General features: G+C 51.6%; 1 long non-coding RNA gene across 3 annotated transcripts in view; it reads left to right on the top strand.

Annotated features, from left to right (window-relative positions):
* The window catches only part of LOC142604549 (uncharacterized), a 267,675-nt gene extending 251,333 nt beyond the window's left edge, over window positions 1-16,342 (top strand). For 2 of the 3 annotated variants that reach the window (XR_012838416.1, XR_012838418.1), the window contains 3 exons: window positions 6,071-6,212; window positions 6,798-6,966; window positions 11,060-12,804. This is a non-coding gene — a long non-coding RNA (uncharacterized LOC142604549). Of the gene's footprint in view, window positions 1-6,070; window positions 6,213-6,797; window positions 6,967-11,059; window positions 12,805-15,384 lie in introns of those variants that run through there. The other variant, XR_012838417.1, reaches the window with a different exon arrangement.
* The last annotated feature ends 272 nt before the right edge of the window (window positions 16,343-16,614 follow it).

Genomic DNA, 16,614 nt, shown 5'->3' with positions numbered 1-16,614 from the left:
CCAAGGGTTGCCCTCCACCCTCACAGTTACCAGGAGTGCTAGGAGAAAGATGAGGTGTCCTATGGAGAAGAATAATGCTGCTAAAGGAAATCCAGCCTACAGGAGTGGGCAAAGCCGTGGGTTCATGGCTGGATCGAAGTGCAAAGAAATATGGGGGGTTTTCTCCCTGCTTAACCTTTTCTTAAGGCCTTCCCTCCACCCTCCCGTGCTCTTCAGTAGCTCAGTGATTTGAGGAAGCTCTTTGTGCAATGTCTATGCAGTGATTTGGATAACGAGGGGCTCCCATGCCCTGAGCTTAGTTGGTACATCTGGGCACTACAGTAACAGCGAGGGTGTTGCTATCCTCCAGCTCATGAAAGCAGTGTTATCTGCATGGGGGAGACGGGATATCACTTTAGTAATGGCTTTCTTTCCAGGATGAAAAGCTTTGCCATTAGAGCTGGTTTGGGCTGTATTTTTTTCCCTTCTCTTTTGTTCAGGGCTGCGCAGAGCACTTTGGAATTCATAAACTGGTAATTTATTGAACAAGTCTTTGGAGAAGGGAAGTAATGAAAACCGCCATATAAATTACAGGAGCATTTGGGATCCTGTTGCTGGCAGGAGCACGGCAGCTCCGTGGCCTCTAATGGAGCTGGCGACTGCATCGAGACACCCACCGAGGAGCAGACGCCTCCCAGTGCCGTGCCAGAGGTGGGTGGAAACGGGATGGGGGCTGCCAAAAGCAAACCAGTAGCCATGTCCTTGGGAGATGGAGCCATGCTCACTACGGTGCAAACATCTCCTACAGAAATGCTGTTTGTCTCTCCTGTAAGGGGTGGAGGGATTTACTGGCCCTGTAGCATCAGCAGTCCCCGCACAGAGTGGTTGTACAGGCCTTTTTGTTGACCCAGCCTCTTTTCCCCCCCTCCTCTTCTGCATCTTTTGCTGTGGGCAGGCAGAGCCCCCGCTGCTCCCAGGCTCGGCCAGGTCCCTCCTGGCACGTAGTCTGCAGTGGTGGAGCTGGCAGCAATGTTCTCGGACCAAGGAGGAATTACAGAGCTTTTACGTGTGTGGGAATCGGCAGGTGTGATGTGAGGTCCTGCTCCCAGCTTGCAGCATGTGGGCTGGATTTGAACCTCCCTGAAGCTCTGGATTCAGAATCCCAGCCCGAGGTCATGCTGCAGAGCACCGGAGATGCCGTGAGCGATGAGCAGATACGCGGTGCTGGCAGGAGGCAATGTTCCCTCTGCAGGGCACCGCTGCCAGGCTGTGATCTCGTTGCTGCTCTCCGCATCCGTCTAGCGAGACGCAGGGGTGATGGCCACGCATGGCAGCCTGTCCATGCGCTCCCTGGCTGTGAGCAAATGCTCGCAATGCGCCACTGCAGCTCAGGTCACCCTGCTGAGCCTGTCCAAGGGAAGGTGGTGGGATCTTTTGTGGACAGAACAGTTGGGTTTGGTTTCTGAAAGCCCATCCCTGCTAAACCCTCTGCGCACACGTGCTGTGGAGCTGAAACCTTTGAGAGGCACTTTTGGAGGAGCTGGGATGCAGGAATAAGTGAAACATCAGTGGTGCGGCTGTGCAAGGGGCTGTGGAAAGTGCGGGGCTTGTGTAGGAAGGGAGGTGGGGGCTGGATTCACATGGAAACGGGCCAGGGCACCTGGCAGAGGTAAAATTATCGCAAGCCATAACGTTTTCTGTGTCTCTCATTAATCAGGGTAATGGGCTGTTCACCTCCAGGTCTTGGCTCCTGTTCAACTCTTTGTCCTTGCAAGGCCATCAGGGAACAGGGTCGTGGGGGCGGACAACCCTTGCTGCTGGGGTGACAGCGAGGGAACTGCCTGTGGGCACTCACCGGGGCTGCGGGGATGAGGATGTCCTCAGGGGTGGTAGGATTTTGGTTGCCTGTTTTTTATAGTTACTGGAAGCTCCTGTCTGGTTACCCCAGCCCAAAGTGCGCTGCGGCCATGGACACGTGGGCTTGCTCCACGTCAGCAGGGAGATCCTTAGTGAGAAGGAGCCAAAACATTAATATGGGGTCACTGGGGTTTTTCTGCTGCCATGCAAAAGCTTGTTTTCCAGATCATCTGGTCTGGAGTGCTGTCAGGAGGCCCCCACAGATGTGGCTTCTTCCCCACAGCTGTCAGAGGTGGTCACTCTGAGCCCACCGTGCGTCTTTTATGTCTGCATGTGTCTTCGGTCCCAGGAAGGAGGAAGGTTTGGTCGAGCACTTCCAAGCCAGAGCTCCTGGAGAGCCCTGCATGATGCTGAGCGAAACACTCACTGGGAAATGTGCTCTGCCCTGGCCCCTGGGTCTGCATGGAAACTGGTTTTGGGTTAAAAACATTGTTTCAGTGAATCCTGGGAAAGGAGACATGCGAGGTTTGTACCTGAGCAGCATAAATAAATGAATTAATGAATGGATTAAATGTAAATTGTGGCAGCTTTAAAATGAAAGTCATAGTTTCCAAAAGTGCTTTTAACCGCTACTTATTTCTGCAGCAATATAACTGCCAGCAAGAGCTTAATTCATTATCACCAGAACAAAATGAAGACCCTGTAAATTTGAAGTCCAATTTAATTTCCCCAGAAAGAGCTTTTTTCATCTTTCTTTCCCTTTCCTCTCTTTCTCTGCCTAAGGAAGGAGGATTTCCATCACTTAGAGCTGTTGTGTGCCTCCTGCAAATGGGATTTTCTCAGCCTGACCGGCTGCAGGTGCTCACTTGCCAGGAGCGAGGTGGTGGCCCGCAATGGGCCCATATGTTGGGGCTTTGTGTTGCACATCAGCCAGAATTGCTTTGGAGAGTTCAGGATGTAAATCAGTATTGGATGGGGAGGGAAGCAGAGGCTCAGAGGCAAAAAACCAGCTTGTCCTGGGTTGTCTCGGATTTGTGGCAAAAGACAGGCAAGGACCTGAGTGCCCAAGTCCTAACCTAGTGCTCAACGCCATGGCCATCGCTGTGGTCCCAAAAGGGTTTGCAGGGGTTGTTGGTCACACTTGAGGCAAAACCGTCTGGTTTTGGGGACCTGCTTCTGGGAAGATCATGGCTTGTTGCTGAGTACCCCAGGGAAGGTCAGGATCTGGCAGGGATGGAGGTGGCCATGGGCCAGCTCCAGCGGTGGAGCTGGGTCTGCTGCTGGGGCTCACAGGGCAGAGCAACCGCCAGAGGCAGCTGAACCCGTCCCTCCCCGGGGGGCTCCATCTATAAACCAGCCCCTGACTCTCCATCCCCTCCCCTCCAACCTGCCACCGCCTCCTCCTCAGCTTTGCCACCGAGGAGTGAGGGGGATGGCTTGATTCTCTCAGCTCCATTAACAGTGCAGATGGCCTGTACACGGGGTTGGGGTGTGCGTGTCTGCGTGTGCCTGCTTCTGGAGCTATAGAAAACCAGTAATAGCATGTCTCTGCCTTAAAATGCAAGATAGAGCAAAAGAGGAAAGGGGCCTGATGCAGCAGGAAGAGCATGTTGAAGCCTCTGGTCTCCATGGAGTCTTTGTTTATACTCCTCTTGTTCCCTGTCTTCTTTCTTTTCTTTTCTGTTCTTTTTTTTTAAAGAGAGTATTTTTAGCATGTAGGAAAGAGCAGCGCACTGGTTTGCTGGATGCAGGGCAGTTGGGAGCAGATGGCGTACAAGCTTCTCGCGCTGTGCTCCTTGTAAAAACATTTCCATCTCGAGTCACCTCGAGGTTACTGCGGTCCTGGGCTCTCCATCCTCCTCCTCTGCAGCCCAGACCTTCCCTGGCTCACCACCCCCATCCTCGGCTCCCGGGGCAGCTCTCAGCAGGGGCTGGGCAGCAGTGTGAGGCTGATGATGGTATGTGAACCAGCACCTTGTGCAGGTGGGTCAGATGCATTCAGAGGAGCAAAGGATAGGGCTGGTGTGCAGGAGAGATGCGGTGGTCCCTGGTCACCACTGTCCCCTTGCTCTTGCAGCTCTCTGTCCCCTCCCTGCACCAAATAACCTCACAGCATGGTGTGGTTTGGATGCGTTTATACCAGGACACCCAACCCAGGCTAGCATCATTCTGAGCATCCCCTTGTTTCACCACCACGGTGGCTGGTGGCTCCTGTCTTGGTGCTGCACCAGCAAACCTCCTCGTCTTTCTCCCTACAACGCCAGCAGTGAAGGAAATCCCTTTGGGTGTCTGAACGGAGCAGCCATCTCTGTTTAGCTCCTTGGTGCGCTCTTGTTAGACCATCCCCATTGCGTTTAATTATAGATATTACACTCTATTCTCCTGCAAAGAATGACTTGCAGGGTGCTCCCGGAGTTCATTTGAAACATGAAATTACTGGTACAGCTTTTCATACAGGAAGAATCGCTGCTGTGGCCTGTGGTGCGTGGCCAGCAGCCCCAGAGTAATTAGCAGCAGCAATAGGAGTGTTCTCCGTGGAGTGTGTTTCTGTGCCGCGGCAGCAGCCCCGTCGTGGTGCTGAGGCTGGATGTGGCTGTGGGGACATCATGTTGTTGAGAAAACAGGTCTGTGGGGCTTGTGAGATGGCTGTATGAGAGCTACCAGGGTGAAAGCTCGGTGCAGGAGCCCCAGGAAGCCACAGACCTGTTGTTCTGTAGCCCTCTGCATGAAAATGCAGAAAGAAGGAGGAAAAGCATGAATGAAATGGGGGCCGTTGGGGAATTGCACCCATGGATCATATTTGCTGGGATCTGCCCAGCATGGGCACGGCCAAAACATTCCCTTCCAACACCGGCTATTCTACCCTGCAAATCAAATATTCAGTATAATATTTAAATATAATTAATTCATGTAATTTCAGCTTTTATACTATAGTAAAATATTCATTTTCAGATAGTATAAAGGTTGAGACTACATCCATCAAAAATTTAGAAAAAAGAATAAAGCTTGAAATAAAACATTTCCTCCCCTGTACGACATGGGATGTTGGAGAGGTGAAATAAGGGAGTCGAAGTGATTTGCTGCAGTTTGCTCCCAGCAGCTTAAGCCCCTCCACCAGATAACAAAGGACTGGTGCTGTGGAGCATCTTGTGCAGCGTTGCAGGAGAGGGAGATCCCTTGGGAAGCACCTGGGTGCTCCCGGTGCCAGGAGAGGACCTCAGCAGCTCTGGGAACTCGCTGGGAAGAGAGCGCTCCTTCTTCTTTAGCATGACCATCTCATGTGCAAATGAAGCTGGAACCAATCTAGCTTTTATCTGTGCACAAAATAAAACAAGCTTCAAATAACACACCTGGAAAACCAGCCTAGAGGAGAGATTTCTACTTTCATACCCCCAGGCTAGAAAATATATTGGTTGGGTTTTGGGGTCCTGGAGAAAACTGGGGAGGGTAGCAGAGTTTCTCCAGCAACAGAAGTTTCTCCTGGTGGCCCTTTTCCCCAGGAGCCTGGCTCCATCTCTGCCCAAGGTTTTGGTCTTCTGTCCCATGCAGCAGAGTTGGGGAGGATTTGAGCCCGGGTCTCTCCCATCTCAGAGAATCGTTGTTGCCTGGGGATACAGGATGCCCAGGAAAAATTATTTCCATGCAATGCTTCACCTAGACCTTGGTGCAGAAGGGTGGCAGGAGGCAGACAGACTGTCCTGGATCTCTGGTGCCTTAATTGGAACTCGTCACTGTTTCTCTTCACCGCCTCCAGCCATGGCTCAGTGCTGCAGTGGGGATTTACTGGGGGTGGTTGGCCTATCGATTCCCACGGTCGGTGCAGGCTCACGCAGGGGCTGGGAAAGCAAAGGTTTGATTTAGCCACGGACCCATCCTGGCGCCTGCCCCGATGGCTGGTCCCTTGCTTGGGCATGGTGGTGTGGGTGTGATTTAGGCGAGCTGGGGACCGGGGCCACTGGCTGACTCTGGCGGCACCGTGCTGTGAGCTCCTGCTGGAAGATTTACATGGGGGCACAGTCCTCCGGTCTGGCTCGCAACTCAAAAAAGCACTTGGTGGAGGGGAAACGGAGAGGGAAGAGTAATGATTTCAGCCCGAAGGGCAGTGCAAGCTATCTCTGGACTGAACCTGGGACAATTAATACCTCCAAGATGGGCTTAATGGATTGTTTGAGATTTGGGGCTGTGAAGTACAATCGAAAGCAAAGTGTTTGACTATTGTTATAATTGTTAACAGGCCCCTTTTGAAGCCTCGTGCAAAGAAATGGATAGACTTCAGCCATCAATAATATCGCTGGAGGAGAAAATTGAAGGGATATCTGCCCAATTAAATAACCTACAGGGCTGGAATTGAGAATCAATGTGGCATGAACGATGAGGTACGGACTACCGACGCTGAACACTAAATCCACCACAGCCTCTGATTTAACAAAGAGAGAGGGATGGGGAGGAATACTGCAGCCGTGATTTCCCAGGCTGCACACATCGGCCTTGCCACGGCCACTGCGAGAGCCGGGAGGTGGCCAGGGAGCAGCTCGGCATCGCTGTCCCATGAGCTGGGACACAGCAAAGGCATGAGATCATCAGAGATCTTCGCTGCTCAGGTGGGAGTGTGGGCAGAGGCAGGGCTGGCAGTGTGGGGGGACGCACGCTGGACAGATCTGCATCCCTGGGGAACACCCATGAGTTGCCTGTGGATGGTCAATGGGGACTGCTGGGAGAGAAGTACATTGTTTTTTGGGTATCTTCCTCCTTCCAGTTTAGGTCGGGCCATAGGAGGCTTTGGGTGACCTGGGGAAGTGGAAGGGAGTTTGCTGAGGCAGGTTTGAGTGTTTAAAGTGGACTTAGTGAAAACAAGCGGGGTGGCAAGGGGGAGACAAGGGCAGGTGGCTCTGGGGATGGGGCAGGGTGTCTGCTGAGGACAAGGGACTGTAGCTGAAAAACATCAAGTGTTCTATTTGCAGTGAAAAGGTGGAAAACAGGAAGAGAGTTTGGGGGAAGAACCGTGGATCTTTCCCCTCCACCTCGAGGAAAACCCCACCTTGACGCTGGTATCTGCGTGCGTTTTGCAGGACACACCACTCATTGGCAACGCTGGGACAACCCTACCCAAATGTCATCGGAGCCACCAAGGTAGAGTGGGCCCTCTGATTCTGTGAAAGCATGATCCCACTGTCTGGGCCCCTTTCCAGCAGGGATTAAGGGTAAGAACCATGTGCTCTGTGTGGCTCATTCTTCCTCCCGTCTTCACCAAGATGTGTCCTGCTGTGGCACAGGCATCGAGCTCCTCCTGCGGTGGGACAGCAGGTGGAGGCATGGCTGAATCCACGCTCTGCCCCTTTAATTTTTTTTAAAGGAGAAATTAATTTTGTCTTTGCCTAAGTACCCGTCACTTTAAATTAATGTCTCTGATAGTGAAAATGACAAAGCAGCCAGGTCATTAGGCAAATTTTAATTAGAGGCTCAGATGGCCTTTACTAATAAGATGCTACAATTCTTTCCCGATGTTCTCACTTTCCATCTACGGGGTCTTTCCAAGCCTATCCGAGGATGTGTTTCCATATTGCTTCCCTTCTTAGCACCCACGTGCTCCTCTGCACGTGCATCCAGCATTGAGTTAGAGCTTGGGACGAGGTGGGGGACATCGCTCAGTGCCAGGGATGCAGGAGACCCCGTTTCCCTGGGGACACCCATTGCATTGGCTCTGCTGTACTGGGACCCGCAGCACGTACTGTGGTTGCAATAGCTTAGGTGATGTCAAGACATGGCAGCATCTCTCTCAGTGCCACAGGAGAGGTGTTCCCACCCCGGCAGCCCCCAGGGAGGGAACGCCTTGACAGTGAACTGGCTTTATCCTTGCAATGAGCCCATGTGCCACGTGCTACCTCAGGAGCCTTTGCCAAGAGCAGGGAAAAGTTTATAAGGCTGGTGCACAATGAAAGATTATTTATTAAGACTTTATGCAGAGAGTAAAGCTGCTCCCCTGTACACAGTCCTTCCCTCTCTCCATTTTCAGTTGTTAAAAGGGGTAAGAAATTACCTAATGAACTGTTACCCCCCACATTTTCTCTGAATAGATGTGGCTTGGATCTAGAGAGATCATCCCTGGGTTGGCTGTAAATCCAGCCTCCAGCCCAGCATAATAAAAGGCTCAATCCATTCCCAGGTGAGCCAGGCTGGTCTCTTGCTTCCTTACAGCACAGCCAGGGAGGAGAAATACAGCCAGCGAGCTCTCCCCGGGCCAGCACATGGCCCTGGGCACAGAGAGGAGGAGAACAGGAGGGAGGAGGAAAGGAACAGGTTCTTTTCTTCCAGTCTTTGCTGGTGATGGGATCAAATCTCCTCTCCTCCTGGTGTGACGGAGCCTCTGTGCCCTGCAGGTACACATGTTTTTGCGCTGGGTAATTTCACAAGTGAGATCCATCCATTAAGCTGCCGGTTCCAGTCACTCCACCCAGTGCAAAATAACTGACAAATGGGGCTCTGACCTACTTATATTTTCTTTTTCCCCCTGTTGGTGCAACGCAGCTGGAGCTGGGCAGGGAGCAAGGCAGGGATGCAGGAAGGTGGCTACAGCAAGTCTGTGCCTGGATCCTGCTTCCTTGGGGCTGGGGGCAGAAGATGAGGGGGTGATGGGTCTCCTGGCTGCAGCTGATCCCACGCTGCCTGTGCAGAGCTACTGCAGCTGCTCTGGGAAGGGAGCTGATCCAGGACAAAACCAAGAAAAATCATCCGCTTTTGTGGCAGAACCTGCCGTGTCCAATCTAGAGGTGAATAACTTCCTGCAACCGGGAGAGCATCCCCTTCAGCCGTGCATCCCGAGGCTGCTCCGGGTGCTGCCAGTTGCTATACTGGGCTCTCCAGTGCCAGCAGGGCTGGACAGACCCGTCCCTTCCCAGCCCGAGGACACGAGTTTGTGACCACGTGTGCCTCTGCCATGCTAACTTTGTTATTCCCAGCACTTCACCGTCCCCGTGGATTTGTACACTGCTTGGAAATCCTTAGCAGAAGCAGCTTTATTGACAGGAAAGGCGGTTTTCTCAAAATGGAAACTTTCCGCAAGAAAGTGGTGCTTTCAATCAAATGTTGGTTGGGAGGGCGAAGGGAAGGGAAAAATATGTGACGGAGCATTTTGGTAAAGTGAAAACATCCTTGTTTCCACACATTTGGAAGGGAAAGCTTCAATTTTTCACCTCCAAATGATTTTCATGCTGACATTTCTTTTATTCCATATAATCAGGCAGCTCTAAATATTAGAGTCTCGCCGCCAGAAGGAAACATTTTGAGTGGCGTCTCCCCGCCTTTCCCATCTTCTCTTCCCTTTCCTTCCTTTAGGCATTTGGAAATAGTGGAATTTCTCCCAGGCGCTAGAAATTTCACTGCCTCCTTGCCTCCGGCACAGGCTGAGGGCATTTTAAGCCTTTCGTGCACCCCAAAGAGCCACTAAACCTTGTCCCTTTTCCCACTCCTCCCACCCTTGTGAGCATACAGCAGAAATCACGCCAAGCTGAACTGGGTCTTGCCCCTTTTGAAGTACCAGCATCCATGGGCGTTCAACGTCTGGAGACTCGGTGGTGGTGACCAGCAAACAGGGGAAAGAAGATTTATAAAGAAGATTATGCAAAAGAAGTAGTGGCCCTTTTTTCCCCCTTTCTCCTCATCTTGTGCAAATTACCCTATTATTCTGCTCCCTTAGGATGCCTGAGTGTCCTTATTTCTTCTTTTGAGCTAAAGTCATCCATGCATTAAATTAGTTCTCTGCCTAGAAATAGCTTGATTACTTTCTCCAAGCTGCAGTTAATGTGAGGTTCCCTGAGAGTTTCAGAAATAAAAACGGGGCAAAAAGGGAAGAGTGGAGTAAAAGGGAGGAACAGGGGCAGGATGTGGCCTCCTTGAGCTGGTAGAAGATTGATTTGCCTCGAGTGTGAGATGCTGTGGTGCGGGAGAGGGGGCAGCGGCTGTCACCTGCATGGTGTGACTGGAGGGGTCGGTCCCCCGTCCTGGAGTATCACCTTTCACGAGGGCACATGGAATGGCTGGGGCTGGACTCAGTGGCCCACGCGATCCTGTTCATCATCTCTTCCCATAGCATTGGGTGGATAATGATGTTTTTCCTCCTGGCTTGCCTCGAATCGTGTCTCAGATTTCTTATCTTTTCCATGACATTTTTCTGTTGAACTCTTGAGCGAAGGGAAGGAGGGAGACCTTGGCGGGACGTCCCATCCCAGCGTTGAGGATGGGTCCATTGAGAAAACCGCCAGCGCTCAGGAAGACCCAGCAGCCCTCAAGATCCCAGATCTTCCCTACCATAAGTCAACCCCCAGTGCAAGGCTCACCTGCTCCCAAGGAGGGGGGGGGTCCACTGCAAAGAACAGCATATTTGAATTGTAAAACCTCACTTCTCTTAATGCATTTGCTGTAATAACACCCTGCAGGAGCAGGCACGCATCCCCATCCTGGCCAAGGGCAGCTCTTTGGCCCAGGGTGCAGGACCACAAAATACACCCCGAGCTCCTCTCCTCCTCCCTGCTGCACCTCTGAGCCTGTTCCCTCATTGCTGGGGACAGCCGAGCTCCTCATCCATCCTCCACCCGCAAAACATGGCAAATTATCTCCCTCACATCCCTCCTTTTAGTCTGTAACCAGCAGGAAGGGTGGATGTTCAGCCCCGCTCCCCTCCGAGCTCGGCATCCCCTGTGCCTTGGGGCTGGCACGGTGCAACGCCTGCAGCTCACACCAACTCCGGGCTCCCCACCAGGCATGAAGATCATCCCTGACTTTCGCTCCCTGCTGAAACACGCTCCCTGTTCCCCTATTAACCACAGCCGTTTTTCTTCTTTTCACCCTTGTTTCCTCTCTGCAGAGCCTTTCCAAGGAGGCAGCCAGGGCCGAGCCCATCGCCTAAGAGTGGCTGTGAATCTCAGATAATGGCCTTAGAAAATGTCCTGTGCTATTTTGTGCTCATTCCTTTGTATCGCCTTGACATTTGTGCTAGGTTTTGGGGGGGTTTATTTTTTTTCCCTTAATTCCTCTGACTGTTGGGCAGGTGTCTGCTCCCAGCTGTTCGCAGGAGCCCCAAGAGCTGTTGCCTGAACATCAGCCGCTAATTCGGGGCCAATTATCCCTCCTTTCCCACTGTGTTTCGCTGTATCCTTTACAGAGCTACGTCTGCAGACGTGGGGCTTCATTCTTTTTTTCTCCTTCCCAGTAGCTTTGCTTCCCGCAGGCTCCTCCAAAACCCCCTTCACCACTTTTACCTGCTGCTGGAAGTAATTTGAGGAGCATCAGCAAATCCACAGTGAAGGTGTGTGGCTGCCGTCCTCTCCCAAGACCTGCATCGCATTCTGTTGATGCTCCTCCTCCTCTCTGGGAGCAGATCTGTCCTCCCAGGAGCTGGGGAGTCGCTGGAGGGATCCCGGCGTGCGACTCTGCTGCGTATGGCCACTAAAGGAATAATTTGCAATTACCCAGAGCCCAGGCTGCCTGCCCAGCCCGGCCGGCATCCAAGCAATCAATTCCCATTCAGCACGGTGGCCTCCCTTCCTGCTCTCACAAACAATGACAAATGGAGCACCGCATTGACTTGGATGGAGCAGCAAACATCAGCAGGAGGAATAATTACCCATTTGCCGGATGAGATAGGACGTGCGGTTTTCCTGCACCGCCTTCCCGGGAGCTGGGCAGCTCGCAGCGGTTGAGCACAGAGGCAGGGAGAGGGTCCCCACTGCAGCCACAGAGCAGATCCTGGTGGAGATGCATCAGCAAGTGATGCTCTGGGGGTCCCCAAGGCTGGCACGTCTCCAGTGTGGCTGGGGAAAGGCTCCCCAGCCATCAGTGGGCACAACGTAGCATTGCTGGGGTCCAAATACTGGCTGTGCTAATCTCTTCAGCTTCCAGGGCAGCAGTGGGTTGAGCTTCCACAAAGCTCTCCAGATGTTTGGAGGGGACCGGGTGAGCCTGAGGTCTTCTCCGTGATCTCTGTGGAAGAAGAGCCAGAGCAGGTTTTGCACCATCCAGCCTGCCTTCTCCATGTAAATTCGCACTCAGAGCGTGTCTCTGTGGAGTTAAAATTTACTCCCTGGCTCCCTTTGACTAAGGCACAGAAGAACTCCGGCCATGGATGAGGAGGTGGGAGGATGAGCTCTCCAAACTGGGGTACACCAACACAGAAAATGTCCTCAGGCTGGTCCCAGCCCCTTCACCAATTGCTGGAAGAGAGAGAAAGTGCTTCAGGAAGATCCTTGTCCATGCCTGGAGGTGGAATGATGCCTGTGTGTTGCTACAGCTTTCCTCTTTTCTTCCTTTAATTAAAAAGAAAATGTCTCCCTCCAAAGTCATTAATTACTAATGACACAATTAGAACCAGTAAAGAGGGATAGGAAGAATAAGATTAAGAAGAAAAAGGAGAAAAATAGGCAAAACAAAACCAAAACCCAAAAAGCCCTCTGGCAGTTTGAGACATTTGAAGCTTGAGAGAAATTAAGGAAATAATTGCTTGATTTAAACTTTGTTCTCATTCCTCCTGGGCCCACACAGGATGGGCAGTGTGTGGATGGAAACCACCTTTCCAGTGCTCCTCCCTTCCATCAGAGGAAGGAGATAAGTCTCTCTATCTCATGTAATCTGATTTTCCTGCTTGGAGGCAGACCCTAAGTCAGCATTTCACGTTGGGGTCCTTTTCTGCAGTCTGCCAACTTTCAGTGCAAGAAACCTGGATTTAGCACCGTAATCCTCGTAGTCACATTTTTCCACATCTACCTTGCCAGCACTGGCCTGTCTTGTGGCCTCACCCCTATTTGTCTCTCTCCAACCATCCCATCACTTCAGACAAGAAATCACGGCTCTTCCCTCCTGCAGTGTCCCCTATTCTGCTGGGAAGGACAAGCAGGGACAACTCTTGATGTCCAAGTTTAAAGCTCCTTGGCTTTGAAAGGCCAGCTTAAATTGCTTGAAGACTTTCTGAAAAATAGATTAAGGGTGTGGGAAGAGGGAAGCCCAGCAGAGCTACTGGCTGCCTGCTGAGTGCTTATTATTTCTGTCAGCTGAGTGTTTTAACTCAATAATCTCAGATTGAAATGGGTTTTGTGAGGGGAGGGAGCGGTGGGAGGCGAGGCGGCGCGGCTTTTCTTGCAGGAGTCCAGATTAGGCAAAGAGCAAGTTTCATCCTGTCTTTCGATGGTGAAAAGCGGTCTCTGACCTGGAGGTGGGATGGGGCCACAGCCCTGGGTTTGGCAGAGGACCAGGTGTAGCAGGTCATCTCATGATGGATCTCCAGGCTCCCCACCTCCTTCTCCATCCCAGCCATCCCTGGTCCCTGGGAAGTGAAGGTATGCAAAGCTAGGCTTTGTGCCCCCTGGTAGGCATGAGGACCATGGCAGCCCCTCTCCTCTGGGGCCCACAAGGGACAATGGGGTTTCTGTAGGTCCTGCACTAAATCACCTGCAGTGGTGGGTTAAGCTGTGTCCCAGAGGGGAGGGTTTTCTGCTTGCTAAGGGCTCTGGCACAAGCAGGCCTGCAGGGTCTCAAAGGTGGTTATTTTTCTTCATGGATATACAAGAAGGGGTGACCCCTGCTCCTCCATGCACAGTGAGGGACTGTGTCCTGACACCAGGCCAGTTTTTCTGTCCCCATTTCTGTGCAGAGCAGTTTCTAGGCAGGACATGCTCAAAAAGATCCCGGAGGGAGGATTAGGACATGGTCCCCCCATCTAAGACTCTGACTCCTAAGAAGAGCATGGCCCTTGCAATGTGCAGGGGGGAGAAGGATCCTACCCACATGCTAGCTCTCTGTCTCACCACCTCTTGCACACCAAAACTTCACGACTCCAACATCCAAGGTGCTGCCTGGTGATGATGGAGGAAGGTTCATCCTTAACCTTCTCAAGGTAACCTGTCTTGCAGGCCACCAAACCACAGTAGGTGACCACACTCCCTCTCATCAGAAGGCTGCAAAGCTGTCGCCTCAGCCTTGCTCCAGGTTGCAGCAGTCTTAGGGCAAAGCCAAGCCATTTTCTCTGTGCAATGTGACCCTCAGATAGCAAACCTTAAAAATTTGGTCAGCATTTGTCATGTAGGTCACAGTGAAGGACTCTGTGCCCAGCCAAAGGCCAGCTGGACTTCAGCCAGGACATGCTCTCAACCCCAAATCTCACCAACTTTCTTCTTCCGGATCTGTAAGGGTTATGCAAAAAAACAGGGAAAGGCAAAAAAAGTGGGAAGGAAAAAAACAAGTTCTTATTGACTGCTGAGTCCCTCCGGAGGCCATGGCAAGCGGGGATGGGGAGGGAGAAAAGCTACTAATACATCGTTTTGTCTTCAAGCAATTATGTGAAAATGAGTTAATCACAGGGTCACAGAAGCCATAACCATTAATTAATCCCCAGCATGAGCCGAAAAGATGAATTTCCTGCAGTAAACAAACGTGAGTAACAGCGTGGCAAGGAATCAAGCTCCCACAGGATTATCACAGCCCGCACCGGCAGCTCCACCACGGCTCCACGGGACGGCCAGTGTGCACCCCCGGACCGCAGACCAGCTGCTTGCATCCCTGCCAAGCCTCAGCCCTTGAGGGTGAAAGCTTTCCTGCCAAATCACTGCCTTAGGGTGGCCGTGACGGGGGGAGCAGGGGAATTGCCACAAATACAGATGTTGGGTCACTCCTGCAAATGATGGAATGCAAAGGCATGTGGTTCTGCTCCCTCCTGGTGCTGTGAGCAGGGCTGGCGTCCCCACCATTTGGAGCAGGGGTGGGAAACTGGGCAGGGGACAATAGGGAGTGCTGGGGGGGGGTATTGGTTATAAATCGATGAAACTTTTCACTGGTTCTTCTCAGCAGCCTCCAGAAGGGACAGTCCGTGAAGGTGTCACCTGCTGCCGGTGGGTCTCTGCCCTCCCGTGCCACCCCAACGGGGTGTGCTGCCTGCGGGCTCTGCTCCTGGTCTGTTATAACAGGAGTGGGGAAAGAGGGCATGGAGGGGTGGACGGGAGGATCTACATTATCTGTTTAATACCTATTTTCACATTATTGCCATTTGAATAGCTATCCGCTCTTGTACTTTGAACCTTTTTCAAAAGATGCTGTTAAATCCCATGTGCAGACAGATCCAGCATGTCTCCTGGTGAAATGGCTCTAAACCAGCCCAGGACAAATGAAACTTTGCTGTAAATCCAAGCGTCTCCTTGAAAATTGGCCTTTTTTTTTTTGGTACTTCCTCCCATTTCCCCACATGAAGCAGTTAGCCACTGGCCCTTTTGGAAAGGGTAGGAAACTATCTGAAAATTCATCAGGTAACAGACTCTTCCCCTAAACTCAAACCACACCGGTTCAGTAAAAATTATGATTTGCTCTAGGCTGTGCAAGTTGGCTGCATGCACATGATTAAATTAGTTTAAACCCAGCCTCTATTTATTTAGCTAAATGGAATAGGAATAATGCTAAAACCAAACTGAAATCATCCAGATTCCTCCTGGGCTGTCGGAGATTGTTCAGGGAAGGCATGAAACTCTCCTCACCATGTCTCATCGCCTCTTTGCTTTGCATTTCTTTATTAAGCCCCTGCCCTCCCCGGCACTGTGGTCTGCTCAGCCCAAGAGAGACAGAGCCTCCAAGCGCGATGGTGAATAGACCCACGGCATCGTGACTGCAATCCTAATAAAGCAACTGAAGGAAGCCAGGAAGGACAGTCCCGTCTCGAGCAGTGGAAAGGCTTCCCATGTTCATGTCCACCGGGAGCTTTACCCAAATTTTGCAGGGTAAGACCAGCTGCTGGAGATGCTTCTCCTCAGGATGCTGCACCCAAGCATGGTGTCTCCTGCGTGACTTCCCTGGTGGCATCCTGCATGTCCAGGTGACATCCGACTGCTGCCCAAGAGGCTGCTGCAGCCCAAGCCTGGGTGACAGCCCCATCCCAGGCTGGATCTCCAGGAGAAGGTCTGATTGTGGTCCCTTGTTGCCATGGCCATGTCTTCAGACCACCCGGCTTCATTCTCCTCTCATCCTCCCCTCCTCTCTGCGGGTTGTTGTAGGAGGAAAGCTGTGCTCAGCTGATCTGTGTTATTTGGCTGGTGTTAACCCAAAAGAGCAATTCTTCCCAGGTGAGGGGTGTCTGGGAATATGCAAAAGGAAAAAAAAAATAATCATGAAATAGATCACTGCACGTCAGTCAGAAACTTTTTTTTTACACACCTCCCTCCCCAATAAACCTATCTACCCTTTTTTTTCTTTAAAATCAGACAATTTTTATTAAAAAAAAAAAAATCCACTAGAAGTCAAAACATTTCACTTAAAAATGATCCAAAGGGAGCTGAGTGTCCTGAAGTGAAATATCTTACTTTGAAAGCATCAGAATGAAACTCCTTCCAGACACATTTCAGGGTGTCTCCAGCCAGACCTGCTTGCCCAAGCTGAACTCCCCTGGTTGTCCCTTTGCTGGGAATCCACCAGTTAATGCTGCTTAATACTGGGATAAGTGACTCCCATTGACACAAGTGTTTGCACTAGTGTAACTGTTGCTGGCTAACTACATATCGTTGCTGTTGTTACGTCCTGAATGAGCTCCACAGTAATAAATGCGAAGCCCGGTACGACAACGCCTGGCTGTTGGCAAAGCCCGAGACCCAAGGGGTGCGCTCAAAACCCTGCCGGTGTTCGTATTCAGAGAGCAAAAGTTAACTTCAGACACCGACAGACCTACGATAAGGGAGCCCATTATTAGCATCCATCAAGCCTTGTGCTCAATCAGACATTTCTAAGAAGCAGGGCCATTTTGCTGAAATTTCTCAT

This window comes from Balearica regulorum, chromosome 19, assembly GCF_011004875.1.
Source record: "Balearica regulorum gibbericeps isolate bBalReg1 chromosome 19, bBalReg1.pri, whole genome shotgun sequence".
Lineage (NCBI taxonomy): Eukaryota > Metazoa > Chordata > Aves > Gruiformes > Gruidae > Balearica > Balearica regulorum.
This window is presented reverse-complemented; position numbering and strand designations above follow the sequence as displayed.